The sequence below is a fragment of the Monodelphis domestica genome, chromosome 6 (genome assembly GCF_027887165.1).
Source record: "Monodelphis domestica isolate mMonDom1 chromosome 6, mMonDom1.pri, whole genome shotgun sequence".
Classification (NCBI taxonomy): Eukaryota; Metazoa; Chordata; class Mammalia; order Didelphimorphia; family Didelphidae; genus Monodelphis; species Monodelphis domestica.
This window is the reverse complement of record NC_077232.1, coordinates 178,768,779-178,792,885: the sequence shown is the minus strand read 5'-3', so window position 1 is coordinate 178,792,885 and position 24,107 is coordinate 178,768,779. Positions and strand designations below refer to the sequence as shown.

Genomic DNA, 24,107 nt, shown 5'->3' with positions numbered 1-24,107 from the left:
CCATTTGAAGCCAGGTTGCCTGACACCAAGACCATTATACCACAATTGTGTCCAATTACTCAAACGTGTGTGGTGCTGTACAAAACAGAATGATGAATGGCAAATCACCATCCAGGAGACTAATGGTCTATTTTCCTTTTCTCCTTTGAATTAAAAGACATCATCAATAAAAAACAAGTGACCAGAAAATATGGTAACCCATGACTCTAAACAATCTTTGGAGAAGAATTTAATTTAGCATGGATGAAGGAGCCTTTGAAACCAACCAAATACCACACAGTACTTGAGAACAAGATACAACTCTGGGTTTAATGACAGGCACAGTTCTTTTGAGGAAAGTACCTAGAGTCCTGTTAATGAATCTTAACCAACAGATCCAATATATTGGGTAAAAAAAATCAAACTCTGTTGAAGAGACAATTTTCTTTCTTTCTTCCTCCTCCTCCTTCTCCTTCTCTTTCTTCTTAATTTTCCTTCTTCTTCTCTTCCCTCTCCTTCTTCTTCTTTTCTTCTCCAGCAAACAGGATTAAGCGATTTACCCAGGGTCATATAGCTAATAAAACAGGGAAAAGGGAATTTGTCTTGCTTTGTAAGAGTTAAATTAATATACAATAACTTCAAATATTATATTTTATAATATTTATTAATAATCGCTAGAAGTAACAAAATAAAACCACATGCCCATGGCTAATCTACCTGCTCAAACAGCCCACTCCACCAAAGTAGCGACCCAGGAAGGAAAAAGCCCTAGCCACAGAAGACCACCCAATTTATCTCCTGTCTACATCAGCATGTAATGACAGGAAGTCAGCGGGCTCCTGGGAAATGTAGCACAAGATTTCTGATTACACAGCTTGACTATGCACTTTCTAATAAGGAATTTTCCTTTCTCCCCTTCTAATTTGAAGGTGAGAATAAGACAAAAGTAATGTTTTTTAAGTGAGAAAAATGTTCCAAATATTTTAAATTATCACAGTCTCTTATAGCACTACATTAATGCTTCCATGCTCTCGAACCCAGAGTAGTCATAGGATCATAGATTTCCAGGTTGAAAAGGGTAGTAAAGATCAATGAAGAAAAAAATGGGAATTTCCTTTTCTGTGGGAGGAGAGTATGGAGGGGAAAGGGAAGAGATGACAATGATCATGAACCTCACAGCCTTCTAGTAGGGATGAGAGTTCATACTGGTGAGAGCCACTTGCTAAAGTTTCAGTGTGGGAATTTATACCTTGAAAAAAGACAAACACTATAAATCAAGACTTGGTTTATTATTCTATTGATGTCTAGACTTAAGAAAATTCCAGAGAAGATGGTAATAATGAAAATTAAACTTAAAAGTGTATCATAAGAGAGGCAGCTAGGTGGCACAGTGGATAGAGCACTGGGCTTGGAGTCAGGGGGACCTAGATTCATATCTGATCTCACTTACTAGCTGTGTAAGTTACTTAACTCCATTTGCCTAGCCCTTGACTATCTGACTCAGAGTTGTTACTAAAACAGAAAGTAAGGGGTTAAAAGAAAAGTGTTTCACAAGTACATTTACCCTTAAAGAGGACTTAACATTTACCAGTATATCAATACACAAAATTTGGACTCCCTAGAGGTGCTTCTCTGTCTTATTTGAGTGTTATCTACATTTCCCTGCTAATAAATTATAATACCAATGGGGAAAAATAAAGGTCATTGAGGCCAAATTCTTCCATTTATAGATGAGGAAATTGAGACATAAGAGATTGTAATTTCCCTTTACAGTATAGTATAGTGGATAGAGTCTTAGGCCTGGGATTAGGAATATTTGAGTTCAAATCCAGCTTCAGATACTTACACTAACTCTTTGACCCTGCTCAAATCACTTAACATTTATAAAATGAGGTATCAGCTTATAAAGTCCCTCTAGATCCATGAGGCTCTTTTAAGGGTGGGGATCAATTTAATCTATCAGTCACTTAAAGTAACTAATAAGATGCTGATACCTTTATTAGAGGAGGAGAAGAGAAGGGAACAAAGTATTTATTAAATGTTTACTATGTGCCAGGCACTCTGCTGAGCATTTTACAAATATTATCTCATTTGATCCTCACAACAACCCTGGGAGGTAAATTGCTATTATGGTCTCCATTTTACAGTTAAGGAAACTGAGGCAGAAAGAGATTAAAGTGACTTATTCAGGGTCACATGGCTAATTAAGTATCTGAAGCTGGAAATAAGGTTAAAGCTTCTAGACTCCAGGCCCAGTGTTCTATCTACTAGACCACCTGGCTGCTGTTGTGAAAATGCCTCTTCTAAATCAATAAATCAGAGGCATTAAACTAGGTGTGAAAATTCCTTCATTAAATTTGGAAGGAGCATCAGGATTCCAGCCTGTAGATGGAATGAAACACATGATAGGTGGAAGAGTTGGATGTACCTTGTGGGACTTGGAACAAAACCAGCAAGCTGCTCTGGGATAGTGCATTCCAGTGGCAGGTCATCCTAATGGTAGAATCCACTCCATTCACAGCCAATCCCTGGAGGTAGAATCACTTGCTGAAGAGTTGGGAGGGGAGCTCTGTCTCTTCTCCCTCTCCTTGAGCAGAGGATGGCTTTGTGAATTTTAAAAGGCCAAAAGATGTTGGACTTGATAAGGGGATTGATATATTACAGAACATGGAAACTGTATTATAGTGGATCCGTAAATGAACTATTTGCATGTATGTATTTATACATGTATATAAATAGATATTAAATATATGTATTAAATGGATTATCAGCATTAAATATATACATGTACATGCATATGTATATTTATATATGTACTTACAAATATGCATAAATATACAAACATGTATGCTTGTATGTATCTATATCTACCTACATATCTTGATAACCATTTTTTGGAGCTAACTAGCACCATCTCCATTTAACCAGAGGGAAGAAGGTCTATAATCCATGTCTGCTAGCAAGTGACATATCAGAAACAACTGACTGACCCCCTGGGCCGTCCAAAGCCAAGTTTAAGCCACCATTGGTACATGTAAGACACAGGAAGTGATGTAAGGAACTGCCTTTATATTTCATGTCACTTCCCATGAGAGGATCTTGGCCCTCAGACTGGCCTATGGAGGAGCTTGAGTGTGAGACCTTAGACTTCTTCCCTTAGGCAGTCATGTAGTGAGTGATAAGGCTGACTACCCTTTCCGTGGCTTTTCTGGAGGCATCAGCCTCTGGAGAGGCCCATCTCTTGGGATTCCCTTTTCTTGAATTTTCTGGAGGTGCCAGCCTCTAGAGAGGCCCATCTCTTGGAGGAGACCTCGGAACTCTTGCCTGGTTCAGGCCAGGCCAGGGCAGCTCTTCTTCCCTTTTTCTTCTCTCTCATTTCTTAATTTCTTCCTTGTATTGTAAATAAACCACCATAAAATTCCATTCTGACTTGAGTATTTCATTGGGATTTAGAATTTAAATCCCTGGTGACCAACTAAAAATATATTCAGTCCAACCCTAAATTTTACCCCTTACAGGTATATATGCTGATTGAGATCGGGAACTTTTCATGCTGGGGATTTGGGATACCTGAAGGAAAGCCAGAATCCAGGGACTCTGACCTCTTTGCTCTTCCTCACACAAGATACTCACCCTATATCCACCCTTGGGGCATTTCCCCTGGCTTGTCCTTATGCCTGTGTTCATCTCTTCCTCTTCAAGTCTCAGCTGAAATCTCATCTTCTCTGAGAAGCCTTTTCTGGTTCCCTTTAATGTTAGTGCCCGCCCTCTGTTGACTTGGCCAGTTTATCCTATCTCTATATTTTTTGCATGTAATTACTTATGGATTGTCTCCCCTTTTAGACTGTGAGCTCCGTGAAGGCAGGCACTGTCTTTTGTTTTTCTTTGTAACCACAGTACATAGCACAATGCCTGGCTCATAGTAGGTGCCTAATAAATGTGACTGACTGGTGGCAGAAATAGAAAGGCAGAAGGGGCCTCCAAAAGGGAGGCAATGGGGTGTAGTAGAAAGAGGGCTAGATTTGAAAAAGAGCTTGGATTTGAACAAAGGCTCTGCATACGTTATATATGGGATCTTGGGCAAATTATTTATCTTTTTGGGCACTCTGTTTCTGGGGAGGAGGTAGACTAAGTGAGAGCAGCTAGGTGGATGGAGGAGGGATAGAGTGACAGAGAACTAGGCCTAGAGTCAGGAAGATCTGAGTTCAAATCTGGCCTCAGACAATTACTAGTTATGTGGTCCTAGACAAATCACTTAACCTTGTTTGCCTCAGTTTCCTCATCTATAAAATGAGATGGAGAAGGAAATGGCAAGCAGTTTCAGTATCTTTGCCAAGAAAACACCAAATGGGATCCAGAAGTTTCAGACACAATTGAAATAATTGAACAAAAGCAAGAAGACTAGTTAACCTCTAAACCTCTCTTGTAATGTTGTATTGATAAGTTTATGGTGACTCAAATAGCACTGGAGTGTGGTTGTTAATGCTGCTGCTGCTGCTGTTGGTGGTGGTGGTCCTTCATTTTTGAAGAGGATTAGTGACAGTAAAGTTGTCATTTGTGCATGAAATGGAATTAAGTGTGGTAGTGTTGTGCAGTCAGCCTCATCCTCTCTTCTAGACTTATCAAAGTGCGGTGGCAAGACGAGAGTTTCAGAATGATTGGTGATGGTTTGGGATGCAGTGAATGACCTTGGTGTCTTTGATGTCTGACCAAGCTCTATGGGCTCTTTACCACCTACTTCAGTTGCCTTCATGATGGTTGGAAGAATTATTCCCATCTACCCCTTCTGCTGTTATTATTATGGAGCAAACAAAGAGAAACTCTTCTCCATGGGACTAATTCTGAAGTATGGCTTTGAGAGTTGCTTCCTGTCTGAAGGTCACAGACTCTTAGAGTTGGAACCCAGGGCTCTGGTAGTCCACTCTGTAACTGAACAGAAAATCCTGTCTCTAGTAACCCAGATGAGTGGTTGCCCTGTATCTCTATGAGGAATTCTAGCAAGGAGAAACAGACTACTGAAGGTCCCTTGGTGGTTCACTTTGGAACACTCCTATTATTAGGAAGTTTTCCCTTTCATCAAGTCCAACCTAGCCTCTCTGTGCCTTGTATTCATTGTCCCTAGTTCTATCCTCTACACAGAGAAGTAGAACAAGCTGAATAATACTTGAATGCTGAATAATACTTCAAACACTTGGAGAGAGCTGTTATGTCTCATACTTCTCCTTTCCAGGTGCTATTTAATTAGTTTCTTTACAAGTACCATTTTTCTGCCAGATGTGACATTCAAAAATATATGTTCTGGAAAGCACCTTTAAAAGGCCAACACTTAGCCTTGTCCTATTTTTGAGAAAATTGCCAAAAGTCCTTACCCTATTTCACTAAGATGATTAACTCCTCATACATTCCAGGAATATAACCCATGATTCATTCTGTCTATTGATGTGATCTAGGAGTGGGAATAAGCAATTATTTCCATCATCTATTAGTCAGAGAGCACTGAATTGTTCAGCTTACTGCTCAATGTGTTCAATAAAAAAAACTTATCATCAGAATAAATAGAAATTCCTATCACTTAACCCTCAGAATGATGAATGCTGGGTAGATGAATCAAGGCTTCCCATCCTTTCAAGTAGGTCGAAAACCAGAAAAAGAATTAACCTCTTTGGAGTCAAGTCATTAATCCTCATACCCATCAATAAGAGCTCCATTCAAAAATTTAATACAGTAGCCACATCTTGATCTTAATCAAAATTTTAATAAAGCTACTTAATTACCAGAAGTAAAAAATTAGACAGAGAACATATGTTCTTAAGAAAGCATAGGGTGGTACAGCTAGGCAGCTCAGTTGATAGAAAGTCAGGCCTTGGAGACAAGAGGTCCTGGGTTCAAATCTGGCCTCAGATACATCCTAGCTGTATGGCCCTGGGCAAGTCATTTAACCTTCAATTGCCTAGCCCTTACCACTCCTCTTCCTGGGAAATGATACTTAGTATTGATTCTAAGTCAGAAGTTAAGGATTGTTGGGCTTTTTTTTTTTTAAAGAAACACAGGCATAGGAAGACATAGAGAATGAATTAATGGGGTGTCAGGCAAAACCAGCAATTAATCCTGATTCCTCAAATGTTTGTGGGACTCCCTTTCCTCAGGAAATATCCCAGATCACCATTCAACACTTAAGAAATACTGTTTAACAAAGTTTCCGTAGAACAGAAGATGGAAGAATGATAGAAATAATGTCTTTCCTTGTAAAAAGAAAGGGAAGATTTCAGCAAGGAAGAGAGAGTGACAAAAGGCAAAAGTGATGAGAAGAGGAGCAGCCAAATTAGAGAAGGGAAGTGAGAACCTTTGAGGAGGATCTATGTTTGACAAAGTGCTGAAAAGGACGTGGTGGTAGACTATGACACCTCTAGAATATACTCAGCCACATCCCCAAAAGGTCACAATCTCCAGCTTGAGAACAGTTGGTGTAAAGGGCATGACGAAAGAAGAATATCTCTGGAATTTCATTTCTCATGATGCTTTGGCACTCAGAGAGAATTTCTCACTAAGAGAAATTCCCAAAATTTCATTTTCTCAGAGACAACGTTGGCACAGAGCATTGACATCATAAACTAAGGATTCTGTTTGGTAAGGAGACTTCTGGAAGGTGGAATATGGTACACAGGACTGAAGTTGAAGGAAGAGAGTACCTAGCTAGTCTGTTGTCAAAGGAAAAAGGGTGAGTCGGCAATGCTGTCCCTGAACCCATGGATCTGGTAGTCTTGGAGCCAACAAGGTGAATGCCTTTGCTTATTAGATTGTGGTAAAAACTTCATACTGGCTTCAAAGATGAAACTGAGTGAAAATGTGAATCAAATGACTCTTTGTCCCACCTCATCTCCCCACACAGTTTTCTCTATTGGTTTTTCCATTGTCATTGATATTGCTGTTCTGTCTTAAATAGTTTGGCTATTTGATTTAAGGAAACTCCTGATCTGTAATAAATTATGCACTGGAATAAAGCCTTGAGCCATATTTGCATAAATATCATTGCCCAAAGCACCCCACTGACCCTAACATTCCAGAGAAGTTCTGGAGTAGAGAGGGATTTATGCTATATGCAGGAGTTTTGGAAATAATCTATACAATTATAAATTTTATTATTGTTATTATTATCTTTGTATTGCTAAGAAGTGCCTTTTCTAATGAGGAAGGGAAAGATTCTCTCAAATGGAGGGAAAATTGTCATGGAATCAGCCATAGAAAATGACTTACAAATCGTTCAGTTTTAGTGAAATTTCATTAAAACTAATGTGCTGCTAAAAAGTGGAGTTGATTAGAATGCAGTCACTCTAATAAATTAGTAAGAAAAAAAGAAATGCCCTGAGCTTAGTAGAAGAAAAAGTAGGACATCATACACATACCTCACTTTTCTGTGTCTCTTTCTAGATTTTACAGCACATTCTTTTGTCTGAGTGAACTTGGAATTTAGGTGGGTGTGGAGTAGGTGATCTGGATATTTGAGGCCAGAAGAAATAGTGTTCTTTAAAGCTTATGGCTCTAGAGAAGTTTTGCTTTGTTCTCCTGGCCTGCAATGCTAAACTGTCTACAATAGTGTTCTTCCACTACAGATTTCAGTTCTCTGAACAAAGTTGGTATAAACAGAACAACTTTATTTTCACTAACGTTTGATTTCCTCTCTAGTATTTTACTTTAATTATTAAAAAACACCCTGAGAAGGGATCCATAGATTTCAAGAGATTGCCAAAGAGGTCCACAAAACAACAAAGATGAATTAACCCCTGAATTAAAGAGGAAGGCTGTTAGATGGGGAGAGGTGAGAGAAAGGAGAATAGCCCTTATAAAGTAGTCCTTTAAAATACTGCTGGTGGTATTCCTTGGGTAGAATCCCTGAATATAGCTTTGCTGTATAGAATTGTTCTTTGTATGAACAGTCTTTATAAGTAGGTTTATAATTAGGATTAGGTTGGCTAGGGGAAAGAACATGGTGGAGGGGGGGGGAGTGGAGGGAAGCAGAAAACATGGAACTGAAAATTAAATTAAATAAATAAGGGAAGGAAGGAAGGAAGAAAAGACAAATGGATGGATGGATGAATGGATGGATGGATGCATGGATGGATGGATGGAGGATGAGGACACAAGGCTCAGAGTTTGAAGGATTTTTGAATCTCATCCTGTATACTTACTAACTCTCTAACCCTGGGCAAGTCTTAAAACCTTTTAGATTTTCAGTCCCCCCCCCCCCTATAAAATGGGGATAATAATATGTACTTCCCAGGGTTTTTCATTGAATCAAATAAAATAGGACATGAAAATTGCCTTATAAACCTTATAGCTCTATTCAAACATTAGCTATTAATCATCATGATGGAACTTTTCTTGTAGAGGACACACTCACAAATCATGTTGGGGGGGTATGCTTGCTTATTTAAAAATATTTACCTAATGTACTAAATAGTATGAAATATAAACAATAATAATAAAAAGTACAGGACATATTTTCATTATTGTTCCAGCTTGGCTGAATTTATCAATAATAGTGTTACTCAATTGTATTAAATGTGAATTGTACTGTCTGCCATCGCTCTACCATATATAGAACATTCACAAAAGTGTTTGCTTTTTAAGGGATTTTTCTAAGGCAAAATAGAATACATATGTGGCACATGGAACCATAGGCACACAAATTTGTTGATCATTTTCGAAAGCTTTAGATAAGTGTGAGCAATTCAGAGAAACATGGGAAGATTTGAATGATCTGATACCAAATGAAGCAATTATAACCAAAAGAACAATGTATGATGTATTCAATAGTGAAAATGAAAAAACATTGAAAAGCACTTAATCTATTAAATTGATTAAATTGATGATGGCCGATTGGTTCCAGAAGGTACTATTTCCCTCTCAATAGAAAGGTGGGAGATTACAAGTGCAGAATATTATACACTGCTGAATATTGTTGCTGTATCAGTAGATTTGCTTAGCTGTTTTGCTTTATTACAAAAAAGGGCTCTGGGGAGGTGGTATATTAGAAAATGATGTTGGTGTTAAAAAAAACTCATGATGTCAACCAAGGTATAATAGAAAAATCAGTGTTCTGTTCTCTTGGAAGGCTTTTGCTCCCATTTTTTGTAATAAAAATGTTTTTTCTATAGATTTGAAGATATTTTCATAGTGGACAAAAATGACTGGACAGTGGATGATGGAAGCAAGAGTCCTCATCTGACCTCTGAAGTCTGGGAATGTTTCTAGCATGAGGTCAGACTTAAGAAGAGTCATAATGTCCCAACTTTTGGCTAGCCCTACATAGATATTTTTTTCTATTGTAGACTCCAGGGATATGTGTATGCTGACTTAAAATAAAAAAATATACATATATCTTGAACATTGTCCCTAAATATACTGTGCATTCTGTACAAACACTTGCAAATCATATGTCAGTTTAGTTCAGCCAATATTAAGGTCTCATTTTGAGCATTGTGGCATAATGGATAAAGCATTGGTCTTGGAAGCAGGAATAACTGGATTCAAATTTCATCTCTGACATTTATTAGCTATATGATTGTGAATAAGTCATTTAATCTTGTTTGAACTCAGGTAACTCTATAAGTATATGGATAGGTTATAGGTTGTATCAGTGGGGCAGGCCCATGCCAATAAAATCATGGGTCTTTTATGCATTAATGTTTAACTATAAGAATTACCATTGGGACTAGGGACCCTGGATACTACATCTTCTCTTTCCATTAAGAAACTCTGCTGCTCTCTACCCTGAGAAAACCTGGCTACCTAATTTAAACTTTCTGGCTCTTTATATGTCCTCAGTTTGGAACCCTGGGGAGAAATTCCTTAAAGCCTAAGTTTTGAATCATGTCTAGGGTCTTTCCAAAACAAAGAGTGGAAAGGTACTCAATGTACAGTGAAGATCAACTATTAATTTCTTCTACACAAAAGAAATGCTAAATACCCCTAAGACCCACAAGTGCTTATTGACAGGAAAAACAACAACAAACCAATTAGCCAGTAACATAATTGTTAAATTCTCCCAGAAAGTTGACACTTAAAACACCAAGGTATAGGGAGCATCTGGTTGGCTCAGTGATTTGAGAACTAGGCCCACAGACAAGGAGGTCCTGGGTATAAATCTGGCCCCAGACACTTCCTAGCTATATGACTCTGGGCAAGTCACTTAACCCCCATTGCCTAGCCCTTACCCTCTTCTGCTTCTGATAGGTAAGGAGAGGACCATTCCAGTGTAAGAGGACATTCAGATGGAAGAGGACATTGCAGTTGAAGAGGAGGATTCAGAAAATTGATAGACATTGTACAAAGACTGAAAGACATAAATATTAAGCAGATAAAGACTTTGAAGGGAATTTTCAATGAAAAGGATCAAGTGACTGATGGACTAATGGTTCTAAGGAATTTGGGTAATGTAATATAACATAACATAACATATATTCATAAGCATTCATCAATACATATTACTACCATGTATTTTGGAAAGAAAGAATTCTTCAAACAAGATGAGAAGAAGAAAAACTTGAAGTTTTGGTAAGTATATTGCATGCAACAGTAACACAACAGTAACACTAACAACACAACATAACATAGCATGAATAACAACATAGCAAATACATATGCACAAAAACATAAATATGGTTATGATACATTGATTCACTAGTTGAATGAGTGAAACAATGTATAGCTAAGTACTAACAATATCATAATTAGTTATAAAGTACTTAGTTACTAACAAAGAATAGTTAGCTACTTAGTATAAAATGTAGAATAGGATTTAGTTAATTTAGAATAGTAATAGTATAGGTATATAGGAGATTTTATTAAGATAGGGCTATAGATTGATAGATTGGAGTTTAAGATTGCTAAGAAAAGGTAAGATGCTGAATTACATTACAAAATACATTGCAACATATATAACAACATATATTACATAGCACATATGATATATAACAGATCACATATCACACAAATATATATGTAACTATATGTAAATCATGTGTATTATAATTAGGATTATAGAATTAATTGTATTATAGTATATGTATGTGTAACATATATGTTAATATGAAGTATATATGTGTATATGTATAACATACAGGTATATATTATATGTATTATATGTGTATATGTAAAACTTATATAAATAGATCACATTTGCTAATTTCTTAACATAGAATAGGAATATGTTTAATTTTCATCTATTGTTAAATGTATTTTGCATAAGTGAGTTTGATGGCTTAGTTTAATTTTTTTAAAAACTTATACAATGTTGTGTTCATTGTATTTTTAAAAAATTTTGTCTAAGTTTGCTGTTTATGCATTGCAATAGTAATAGAATTTTCTGTATTAGTTGATAAGAGTTGCATTTTATGATTTTAACATTTTTGCATGAAATTTGTGTTTGTATTTTGATTTTGATGTTATTTGCTTGTTTTGCTTTTGCATATGTTTGATTTGTATTTTGAACTTTGTAATTGTTCATTGTATACTTTCCCTTTTCCTTCCCTTGATTAAATCCCTAGAGTAAGATAGTATTAGATAGAATAAGATAGATGAGTGTAGGTTGTTTATTATTTTGGGTAAGAATGTTAGTTTAAGGAAAATATAAGTTTGTTAGTGCACAAATACCAAAATAGTGTTTTCAACACGATTTTGGCTTTGTGCAAAGGGGAGAACTATTGTAAGAATATAGGATTAGCTCTTTGCTGTAAACCAGGAGATCCTATAGGGCAGAAGAAAGGGCAAGATTCCAGAGCTCTGGAGAAGGCAGTTTCTGCCAGGGAGTTGCTTAACTGGAGGAGAGAGGGCAGTTGGTTGGAGAAGAGTTGGTGATCTTCCTTCAAGCAAATTCACCTACTGAGAAGTGGTCAAGTTTGGTTAACACTACACAGGTGGGCTGTGTGGGTTAATCCATAACTCCCCTTCTTATTCCTGTGTGCTGCTGCTGCTGATTTCTACTGGAACTTTTGCCAGACCCAAGAGGACAACAGTCTGTGAGACTTCCCTTGGCTCTTGTTCCTGTACCTACAAGTCTTTCCCTAATTTTAATATAGTAAAAGTAGACTTATAGGTAGTGAAGTCATTAGTTAGTGGGATTTAGTACTCTGACTTTGGTGTTAAGATCAGATCTTCCCAATTCCCTTCCCTTCTTTCCCTTAGATTAAATAAACAGTTATATTTAACTATCTATGTGTTTATTATTCTATATATTATTTCAATACAAACAAAAACTTGAAATGGATACATTACCTAGAGATAAAAAGTCATATTATAAACAAATTTGAGGAAAAGAAGCTACCTTTTAGATCAATGAATAGGGAAGAAGAGTTCGTGACTAAACAAGTTAATAGAGTTGACAGGACAGGGTAAAATGGACAGTTTTGATTACATAGTAAAAATTAAAGGCAAATAGGTCACTGGAAAAAAATCTTTGTATGAAGTTTCTCTGAGAGCATTCTCATTTCAAAGATATACCAGGAACTGATTCAAATCTATAAGATTAAAACCAATTCCCCAAAAGATAAATAGTCAAAAGATATTTAAAGGCAATTTTCAAAGGAAGAAATCCAAACTATTAATGATCATATGGAAAATGTTTTATATCACTAATAAGTAAAGTAATAATGCACATTAAAGCAGCTTTGAGTTTCTTCAGAATGATAAGAGGACAGAAGAAAAAAATGAGAAATGTTGGCAGTACTGTGGGAAAATAGACACACTCACACATCATTGCTGGAGCTATTCCAGGCATTCTAGAAAGCAATTTGGACCTTTGCTTAGAAATTTACCAAACTTTACAGAGCCTTTGACCCAGCTGTACCACTACTAGGTCTGTACTTCTGATGAAATCAAAGAAAGAAGAAAAGGACTATGTGTACAAAAATACACACAGCAGCTTTTTTTCATAGTAGTCAAAAAATTGAAAATTAAGGAGGTATTGGAGAAAGTCTAAAAAAATTATAGTATGTAAATACAATGAAACCTGTTGTCATATTAAATGATGAAATAGACAATTTCAGAGGAAATTAGGAAGAACTTTATGTACTGATGTAGAGCAAAGTGAGCATAACTATGAGAATAATTTATATAATTATGGCAATAAATAACTTTGAAGGACTTTAGAACTCTGATCAATGAAATGATAAACCACAAATCCAAAAGAAAGAAGATGAAACATGACATGCCTTCTAATAGAGAGTTGATAAACTTAAAATTCATAAAGGACATATAGTGTTGGACCTGGCTAATGCAGAAATTTATTTTAATATATTTCTGTAGCTAAGTATTAAGTAATTTGTTTTTCAAGTTTTTTATTTTTGTTTTTCAGATTTAAAAAAACATTTGCTTGAAGTGGGTTGTGGAAGAGACATTACTTTTTTCTTGAAAATAAGAATAGTCAAGTATTTTTAAAAGAATGTCAAAATGAAAGAGGCAGACCAAAATCTAGTCCCAAGTTTGCTCATTTTAGTACCAGTTCTAGCTACCATATGGGAGCAGTTGCCATGGTAAGGTGTTGTAGGGGCAGGGTTGGGGGTGGGGAAAGGACACTCCCTTTTTAGAGTTAACTGAGTTAGTGCTTCTTCTTGATTACTGGCCAGTAAGAGAATCATTTTATGATCCTAAAACACCCAAATCCTTTGGAACTGAGCTATTTCCTACAGAATGGCCAGAGTGAAGCTAAATACTCCATGAAGATTTCTCCAAATTAATCTCCACTACCAATGTGTTGATGCGTTGACTTTTAAAAAGGTTGATTGGGGTCTCCTCTGATGAATTCAATGAGCTCCCCAATCAAACCAATGTAATTACTGGATATCAGTTTTTGTTTGGTGGAATCTTAGTGATGTTTCCTCTTCAAAGAGTATAAGCTGAAAGAATTATGATACAGGGAACCCAGTATAAATGACAAATTGATAAATGATAAAGCTCAAGAGGACAAATTCTTGTTGAAGGAGCTCCTCTCTACCTTTTTTATGTCTTATAAAAGAAAATTCCCAAGATATCCACAAAGGACACATTATGAAAAATGCTATCCATAGTCCAAGAAGGAACCATTGGAGTCAAGCATGCCATCTTCCACTTTCCTTTATGAGTTTTTTTTAATTGTATGTACGATATATATCTTCTATCACGGCATGAGCAATATGGAAATATGTATTACACGAAAGCATTAGTATAACCAATGTCAGACTATTTGCTACCTGGGGAAGAGGAGGTGAAGAGAGAAAGAAAATCTGAATCCTAAAATGTCAGAAAACAATTGTTAAAAATTGATTCTACATGTAATTGAAAAAAATAAAGGATTTTAAAAAATCCTTACCTTCTATCTTGGAATGAATACTGTGTATTGGTTCCAATGAAGAAGAGTGGTAAGGGCTGGGCAATGGGGGTTAGGTGACTTACCCAGGGTCACACAGTTAGGAAGTATCTGAGGTCAGATTTGAACCTAGGACCTCCCATTTCTAGGCTTGGCTCTCAATCCACTGAGCTACCCAGCTGCCCCCTATAATTTTTTTAAAAAAGCAAGTTAATGGATCCTTCTCTCCCTAATGTTCTTCAGGATTTCCTTTTTTGCTTTCCCTGTTCAAAAGATAGATGACTGTGTAGTATAGTGGATCTGCATTCTGCATGAGGAGGAAGAACCTGAGAAAAGTAGGATCTAGGCCCATGCATAGCTTTCTCTCCCAGAAATAGTTGATATCAACTTGCAGACCAAGAATATGGCAGAGGCAGACATGCTTTCATGTGGCCTAAGAGGGAAAATCCCATATGAACTTTTCCAATTCAATAGATGGTAATAACTGAGACATTGATAGGTTTTCTGCAAGAGCAAATGGCATAGACAAATAGGTGTTTGTCCTCTTGGCACAAGAGGATCTTTTATGGACAATATTCATGAACATCACCTCCTGTATGGAAAGGGGATATTGAATTCCATTGGTAGTATGTTCCCCAAATCTAACCCTCTAGTCATAAAATAGGCATTTCCTGGAAAGTGTCTCAAAGGTCATCTCAAATTTGAGATTTGGGGAATCAGATATGCTAGAGAAAAAATGGCGTTTCCTGAGACAGTATGGTTCTTGGAGGAAGAAGATTAACCACATTGTCCACAACCCCCTCCCCCCAAAAAAACCCAAACTCAGTGAGTTACACAAACAGTACAGTTCTTATGGGAGGGGAATTCCTTATTCAGTAACCCCCAAAGTACATATACCCTCTAGGCCGAGTTAAAGCCAGAGGATGAAACTATGAGTGCTGGGGAAACTATGTTAGGACTCCATGAGAAAGGAGGATTCATTAGAATGTCAGTGTTTCCCTGACAGCAATCTTTAAGTTCATTTTCTCAGAGGTAGAAAGACTATCTATGTATTTTTTGAGTCTGTTTATGAGTTTACATTGGTATCTTTTGCATTTTTTTTGTGGGGTGAAATAAAGGTTGTCCTGTACTTAATAAACATTTAGTACCCAAATGGGAACAAAGGTTCCCTTTTATCCATGATTGGGGAAACCTAGATGCAAATTATACCTTGAGTATAATCAGAGATTTTTCTCTGAGCAACTCTGGGTATGGGCAATAAGTCAAAAAGAGCAACTGATCAATCCCTTTTGGCGTAAGGTCATCTGAAACGGACAAAGGTCTCTGTGAGCCCAGAAATCATTATGCGTGGGGGACCACAGGCCGTAGGTGACATATTTATGAGGCATCATGTTATTCCTATAAGTCTTGCATGACTTATGTATAACCTGGATTCCTGTGAATAATTCTGTATCTTTCTATATGAGTCCTTGGAAAATAATTGTTTTCACTAGACCTATAATTTAATTAACAAGTTGCCAAATAGAGTTTAGTACTTGGAAAGCAGCGAGATTGAAGACATTAGAGAAATTGAGGGGCTGAGGAACTAATGTAACTGTAAATCCATCTGTTCTGAACAAGGCAGATTGTCTTAATGCCTAGTCATTGAAGAGTTTGTGAAACCCCACTGTCTTAAATGTTTCTCCTTTCATTTCAAATCATAAAATTCACAAACTCTGTAAAAGATAAAACCCTGTTGTACCATTTTCAGTCCTAGTTCATCTTTACAAGGGGATTCCAAAGTTCTTTTACTTGCATGCTCTTTCATGGTCAATTAAAATAGGAAAATAGAAACACTCAACTTACTTTATTTGGTGGTGGCGGGGGGTGGGGGGGGGCTTGTATTATCAGAATCACATGACTCAGGTAAGCAATACCAATTGAGGAGTATAGCTTGAAATAAAGTTCCTCTTATAAAATCAGAATTTTAATCTTTCAAAACACATTAAAAATGTACATAATATGTGGTAAAATAATGTAGTTCTACATTAGAAATTTAAAAAATGTTTTTGGAAAAGTATTAGAAAAGAAATGAGGGGTAGAGGCAGGATATCTAGGTGGCTCAGGGTATAAAAGGCAGGGCTTGGAGCCTGGAAAGACTAGTCTTCCCAAATTCAAATCTAGCCTCAGGTATTTAACTAGTTGTGTGATCTCCGGCAAGTCACTTACCCCTGTTTATCTCAATTTCTCATCTGTAAAATGAGCTGGAGAAGGAAATGGCAAACCACTGCAGTATCTTTGCCAAGAAAACTCCAAATGGAGGGGCAGCTGGGTAGCTCAGTGGATTGAGAGCCAGGCCTAGAGACGGGAGGTCCTAGGTTCAAATTTGGCCTCAGACACTTCCTAGCTGTGTGACCCTGGGCAAGTCACTTGACCTGACCCCCCCATTGCCTAGCCCTTACCACTCTTCTGCCTTGGAGCCAATACATAGTATTGACTCCAAGATGGAAGGTAAGGGTTTAAAAAAAAAAAGAAAGTAAACTCCTAATGGGGTCACAAAGATAGGGGATATGACTAAACAACAATAAAGGGGTAGGTATAAGAACCCTGAACTAGAGGTCAGAAGGCCCAGATTTGAATCCCAGCTCTGTTATTGACCATCACTGTGACCCTGTACAAATGACTTACTTATCTGGACATGTTTCCTCTTCTGTAGGATGAAAGGACTTTTCTATATGGCTTTGAAGGTTCTTTCCAACCCCAACCTTCTAAGAATTACCTGACATCTCCCAGGCATGGAAGATATCTTACCTCCCATATTTTCCTCTTTACCTAAAACTAAGTTGCTTAGCCTTTAGCAACTATGTGCTTATTTATCACTGAAGGAAGGCATTGAAATCCCAAGTGATTTAAGTGGATTGCAGCAATTTGCCTTTTCAAGTGATCATAGGAGTCACCTATTTGCACCAAAAAATAAGTCTCAGTGGTTTGGCTTACTCTTATCTCTTGCCTATCTCCGTGGTCCCAATTATTGGATATTCAAAGAGTTGAGGCAACTATGGCAATAAGAAATAATTATTCACCCTAGTGAGGTGCCCTCAATTAATGTAGAGTTAGAGGGGAAAAGACAGCCCCATGTCAGGGAGATAGAGAGCCTGGGACACCAGTGTGAAGCTGTTGTTGGGGATTCTGATGCAAAGGAAGAAAATGGAGAGCCAGACATCCCCATCTAGGGGCAAGACAGAAAATCTGGGAACATTGGTTCAGTTGTAGATACTTGCAGAGAGCTCCTCCTAGGATATTATCTGGTAGCTTTCCATTTTCACTCATTAATCTTGCTAACTAGATGGTAAGCTCTGTTGTTTCTATGTTTCTGAAGGACTAGATTATTATAAGTACCCTCTAAATTCCTCACCTTGGGGAAAAGCTCTGATCACCCCACTCTAGTTATATCTCTGGATAGGGGTGAGAGAGAGGGCAATAGCCTAGGGATGAAGCTGAATACAGTGAGGAAAAATTCTCATTCTCTCTCTCTCTCTCTCTTTCTCTCTCTCTCTCTCACACACACACACACACACACACACATCAAGCATCTTAAGGCATTTTTTTTCAAGGGAGAAAGGAAGGGGAGAGGCTTCGCTGAACCTAATGAAATTAAATTCTTGACTCATGCCATCCTTTTCAGAATAGAGTGATTGTCAGTGAATAAGTCATCCTGAAGGCATTGGCACAAGACAGACTTCTGGCTGTTCCTGTTTCATGACCATTAGCACAGACCCACGTGTGTATTCCCAACATCCACATTACTCTGTGTTAACACATTTAACCAATGACCTTCGCTCCGTTGCTTCTTTAATACCAAATTGACTTACAGCCTTATCCATTAGATTTAAATACTTGGATGATTCATCATTTACAGTAAGTCTATTAGAGAGGTTACACTGCAAAATTCACAATTGTCTGCCTCGCATGCCTGCCTGGAAGTTAAGTATGGGAACGGAAACCCGAAGCGCAGAGATTCCTCTCCATGGTTTGAAATTTAAACTTAGACGGCTATGACAAACATCCGAGTCTGAAGCTGGAGAGGGCAGAGGCATCTGTCACATGTTTTAGATAGTTTGCTCTAATAATAGTCTCAGATTGTCTCTGAGAGGAACTAAAGCCTTTCTTCAGAAGGAAAACCTTGTGTGTGTGTGTGGGGGGGGGGGGGGCGGCGTGTGTGTGACAATGCATTAAAAAAGCAGGAATTTCCCCACTTTCCCCTTGTTACGAGATTCCTGGTCTCCAGGCTCACCACCCTGCCTAGGCAGGTGTGGCTCCCAACTGTTGGCTTTGTGCTGGTTAAATATAGTCCCAAGCCAGGAGCATGTTCAGCAGTGGGCTAGAGCTTACAGATGTTATCCCACTAATAGTAAGTGAGCTCATCCTTGGTGCGGAGGCTTATTCATTTGGGAGAGAATAATGAAAGTGATATAGTCATTACGTCATCTTTTCCTGTACATTATTCTCCCCCCAGCTAACGAGGAGAGCACACTGCTGTGTCAGTCTGAAGACATCTTGTGCTTTTGCTTAACAGGAGGGATTCTCTTGATTCAAGTTATTGGGGAGGTTTTCTTTGACGATTTCAATACTGAAAAGAATGAGCTGGACTTTGTGACTAGTCATTGTCTGAATGCATGTGCTCTGGCTCTCTAGACCCATGATATGTAATTTGGGGGTTTTTTCCTCAGAGGCATCACTTTCTCCTTGTCCTTTTTAGGGGTTATTTTATTTCCCCCCAAATGACTACTGGAGATGAAAAAAGACTTGGTTCTAGACATATGGTGACTCCTGAATAATGGAATAAACTTGTAAAAAATATTCATGAGATCATGTCTTGATATATCTAAATGGCTCATTACCTACCAGACTAAAACTCCACTGCAGGGTGTATTTATAAGCAATGGAGCAGAGAAGGACATGAAAAATATCCTTAGGTTGTATCAAGAGCAGGAAGCAGCCTTATATGGAAGACTGCTATTTCCTAAGAGAAATCACTTTGCACATTGCTGAATATTTGTATTGGTGCCCTATAAACAATGTCTGCTCCTTGAAGGGTTTCTAGATTCTTTCAAGACTATGCTCAAGAGTTATATCCTATAAGAAGTCTTTCTGATTTTCCCAAATGAGTTCCCCTTTTCTCAAAATTACTTTACCCGTATTTTGTATATATTCTATTTTTACTTATCGGTGTCCCCATTCTGCCCCTTCCCCTATCCCTAGTAAAATGTAAACTCCTGAGGGTAAGGATTGTTTCATTTTTGTTTTTGCATTCCAAGATGGAAAACCGGTAGCTTCCTGCTGGTTTTTCAAACCCAACTTGTCTATCTCTAGTCCTTTGCTTTCATAGAATTATGAAATTGGTCTCATGGACCAATGAGAGCAGAAGTGTAGTACTACTAATAGTAACAATAAGGCTAATGTTCAGTGAACACTCTTCTTCAAAGGAAGTTAATTGATTCATTTTACATTCTTATCCTCATAATTTCTTGGACTATACGAATTTTCTCACCAGTGATCAAGTGCCATTCTTGGCAATAAGCACACTTAGCCTTTGAGGTCACTAGCACAACATTTCCACTTGAAATGTGGTATGGAGATGGAATTGAATGTAAGGATGTTGTCTGATGCTAGCCAAGAAAGAATGCCAAAAGAGAGATGGTCAGCACATCATCTCCCATAGGTGCTTTGCCTTATAAACTTTTTTTTTCTGAGTTCAAATTATGTTGTGGAATAATAAATTATTCAAAATGCAAATCTCTTTCCTTAATGGCATGAGCCCCATTTTTCTTGTGGACTCACCTCTCCCTTCAATCTGTCATAAGAGAAGACAAATCAATGTAAATTGCCAGTTTTTAGCATTATCAAACAGCATTGAATAATTCAGATATTGAAATAATGCATGACAATGCTCAATAATATGGCAGCCTGGCTTGAATTCTCCTTTATTCTTCTTTTCTCCTCTAAAGTAGTTGAAGGGAGTATAGAAAGAAAAGGGATTGAGATTTAAACTTCGAGTGGAAATATCTCTAGCACTTCTCTCGGGGAAAACAGAGGGAGAAAGATATGTTCTGAATTTCACTTACTTTCATCAACCACAGCAATCTCCAGTCTACTCCCAGTTCAATCAGCATCTTGTCTCTCTACTGCTCTCTCTACTACCTCCACCTGGGACTAGTCTCGTCTAGTGGACTGCTTTCACCTGTTCTTGTTCTCCTTGAAGATACGGGATGGATCAGTGAGTTACTTTTATATTTCTTGCTGGGCTTGGCAAAAGAAACATGAAAACAACTCAAGTTTTGGCAAATGATATTAGGGAAACCAGAATGGAAGCATGAGCTGATATCATAAGAAGAACCTCATCGCCTCTCATCAGTACCCCTAGGAAAAGATGTAGTTTCTATCTGAGGACCCAACTAGCCAGCGTGTGTGGATGGTGAGAGTAAGTAGAGTCTTGCTACATTTCCTCTCATTTTTATTTTTTCTGCAACTGTATAACTACCTCCTTTTCCCCCAAAGCTCTGGTCCTACCTTTTCAGTCTTTTTACATTTTACTCTTTCTTATATATTCCCCAATCTAGGGATAGAGATCTCTTTGTTCCTTGAACACAGCATTCAATCTTCTGACTTTAGGCATTTGGGTGGGGGTGTGCACTGTTGGCAGAAGAGTGTTTGAGGCAATTAGCAAAAATATAACAAATGCAGATGGAAATAAAGTCCACATAACCCAGCATTTCCAAATATAAAGAGGATAGTCTGTGTTCTAGATTCCCCAAAGGAAATATGTCCTGGAGCCTGTAGTCTGGTGCCTCAACCCATGGCAGAGTACTGAGGGGAATTGCTTTGCAAGATCAACAAGTATTAAAAACCTGGAATCTCGAAACTGAAGGAAACAGACCTTCAAGGCCATCGAATCTTCCTAAAGCTGGAAGCCCTGTATAGTGTTCCAGATGGAGAGTCGCCCAGCCCTAATGGAACACCCTCAGATTTAAGGAGTTGTTTAACTCACACTATGCTAGGTGTTTTGTAGGACTTGCAAAGGAGTTGGAATTACAGTCCCTGCTCTTGAGGTACTTGTAGTTTAATTGAGAAACAGGGTAATGTAGTGGAAAGAGACCCAGATTTGGAGTCCAAAGACGTAGGTTTAGCTTGGAAAAGGAAGGATTTAGCAGGGGATGTGGCTGCTATTTTCAGGTATTTTTTGGAGCCTTCCTATGAAAGAGAGATTATTTCTTCAGCTTAACCCCAAAAGTCAGAATAAGGAGCAATGGATGGAAGCTGCAGAGAAGCAGATTTAGGTTCAATGTAAGGAACAATTTACCAACAATTTCAGCTATCCCCAAATAAAAAGGACAACTTACCCATAAGGCATCAGGCTTTGTTAACTCTAAGCATTTTCATCCTCTGTCCCCCATTCTTGGAATGCTCTCTAATCATTTCCACCTCTTGCTTTCCATGGCTTTCCTTCAAATCTCATTAAAAGTCCTATTTTTCTGAAAGAAGCATTTCCTTAACATTACCCCATGTGTATCTCTTATTTGAATATAATTGTTTGCATATTGTCTCCCCATGACAATGTGAACTCCTTGAGGACAGGGACTCTTTTACCTTTCCCTCTATCCTCAGTGCTCAACATAGTGCCTGGCACAGAGGAGGTCCTTAATGAATGCACCATTAAAAACAGGACTTAATAACTATCTAGCTATTTTTAAAAAATAACCCTTGCCTTCTGTCTTAGAACCAATAAGTTCAGTAAGGGCTAAGCAGTGGGGGTTAAGTGACTTGCTCAGGATCACACAGCTAGGAAGTATCTGAGGTCACATTTGAACACAGGACCTCCCATCTCTAGGCCCAGCTCTCAATCCACTGAGTCATGCAGCTGCCCCCTTCAGCTATGTTTTTTAAGGCAAATAGCGACAGTCATTTGTGTTGTGGGACTATCTGGACAAAGAATGACATTTTCCCTTGAAACAATGATGGGGTGTCATTTGTAAATTATTTGTCCAGATTTTACCAGTGTTAACTATTCTGTTATACGTGTTTCGTATTTTTACAGTAATATGGCAATATGAGGATTTTGTCTCGGATTTTCTTTGAATGGTATTATTTTTAACCACTTTGCTTTTATTCTCTCTTTTCATCTCAGTCTTTTCCTTTATGAACCATTTAGAACCATGACCTCTGTGGACCCAACAAAACAAAGCAAAGAGAACACAGTTTTAAGCTCTAGGTTAATAAAAACAATTAATATCCTGTGGGAAAGGGGAGTGGGAGGGATTAGGGTACAGGCTTCAGGACATCTGCGTGGCTCAAGGTGCAAAATAGGCATCTTCAAATAGCTTCCCACCCCCATGAACAATGGAAGGATGTTCATATGCTCTCCAAGACCCCCATTCCTGACCCTTTAGATTCCACATTGCCTGAGTCAGAAAGCCCTTCCCCGAACATCTTAGTTGCTATCAGGCAATGACATCCACTCAGGGGAATGTGGCTCAAAGTGTTGTATATTTACTCTGACTATGTGAGACTGCAGATGCAGACATAGTGGCAGTTACATTTGGTCTTAAACAGAGAACCACGTGTTCTCCATTTTCTATAAATGATCCTATTGACGTGAGCTTAGGAATTCTCCTATTGCAGGCTGTCTGGTTCCTTCCCCCCCCCCCCCCCCTCCTGCTGTATTTAACCTAGGCTTTAACTTTAAGCATTGTTACTAAAGGACGTCACTTGCCTTAGTTTTCCTTATGAAGAACATGCCAGTGCCAGTGTGCTGCTTCTTCTAAAATACATTTTCATAGAATCCCAGGATCTGAGTCCAATCCAACAAGCATTCATTAATTGCCTTCTATGTGCAAGGCAGTGTACTAAAGGCTAGGAATGCAAAAACAAAATAAAAATAGCCCCTCCTCTCAAAGAGCTTACTCAGAGTTGGAAGGCACCTCAGAAACCTTCAATTCCAATCCATGTCTGAACAAGAATCCTCTCTTCAACATAGCCAAAGAAGTGGTTATCGGGTCGTTGCCTGAAGTCCGCTAGTGAAGGGAACCACACTACTGCCGGAGGTAGCCCATAAAGCTAAAATCTCCCTCTCTACAAATTCCACACATTTCCAGCCTTGACTTCTGGGACCAAACAAAATGAGGCTGCTATCTTAAGTGGCTGAATATCCCTAGTTCCTGCAACTGAACTTCATATGACAGTATCTGGAGACCTTTCACCATGCTGGTCGGCCTCCTATTGATACTCTCCAGTTTACGAATTCTTTGTTCTAAACTGTGGTACCCAGAACTGAACTGGAGTCTGGAAGTGGTCTGATGAGGGTAGAGTACAATGGGAATATTGCCACCTTAGTTCTGAACACTAGGCATCTCAATGTAGACTAGGATCAATTGACTTTACTGGTTACACTATGGACTCTTGCTAAGCTTGTAGTTTGCTAAAACCTCCAGATCATTTTCAGATAAGCTGCTCTCTGGCCACATTTTCCTCACTTTCTCCTTGAGAAGCATTTAAAAAAAATTATTTAAAAATTATTTTTATTGTCGTGCAAAACACACATCTATATTGGTCATTGATGTAAAAGCATGCTCCTACATGACCAAAACCCTAAAATAAAACCATAAGTATGCTGATGGGAAAGACAACTCCAGCAGTTCTTTCTCTGGAGGTGAAGAGCATTTCCCATCATAAGTCTTTCAGGATTGTCTCAGGTCACTTCATTGCTGAGAGTAGCCAAGTTTTCACAGATATTGCTGTTACTGGGTAGTGT

The 24,107-nt window shown here is 38.1% G+C and overlaps 1 long non-coding RNA gene across 1 annotated transcript; it reads right to left on the bottom strand.

Moving 5' to 3' along the window:
• Positions 1 to 283: 283 nt before the first annotated feature.
• LOC103101135 (uncharacterized) lies at positions 284 to 21,827 on the bottom strand. Its single transcript, XR_001623211.2, has 3 exons — positions 21,700 to 21,827; positions 20,425 to 20,554; positions 284 to 553 (listed from the first exon to the last, which is right to left on the bottom strand). It is a non-coding gene; the product is annotated as an uncharacterized LOC103101135 (long non-coding RNA).
• Positions 21,828 to 24,107: the final 2,280 nt, after the last annotated feature.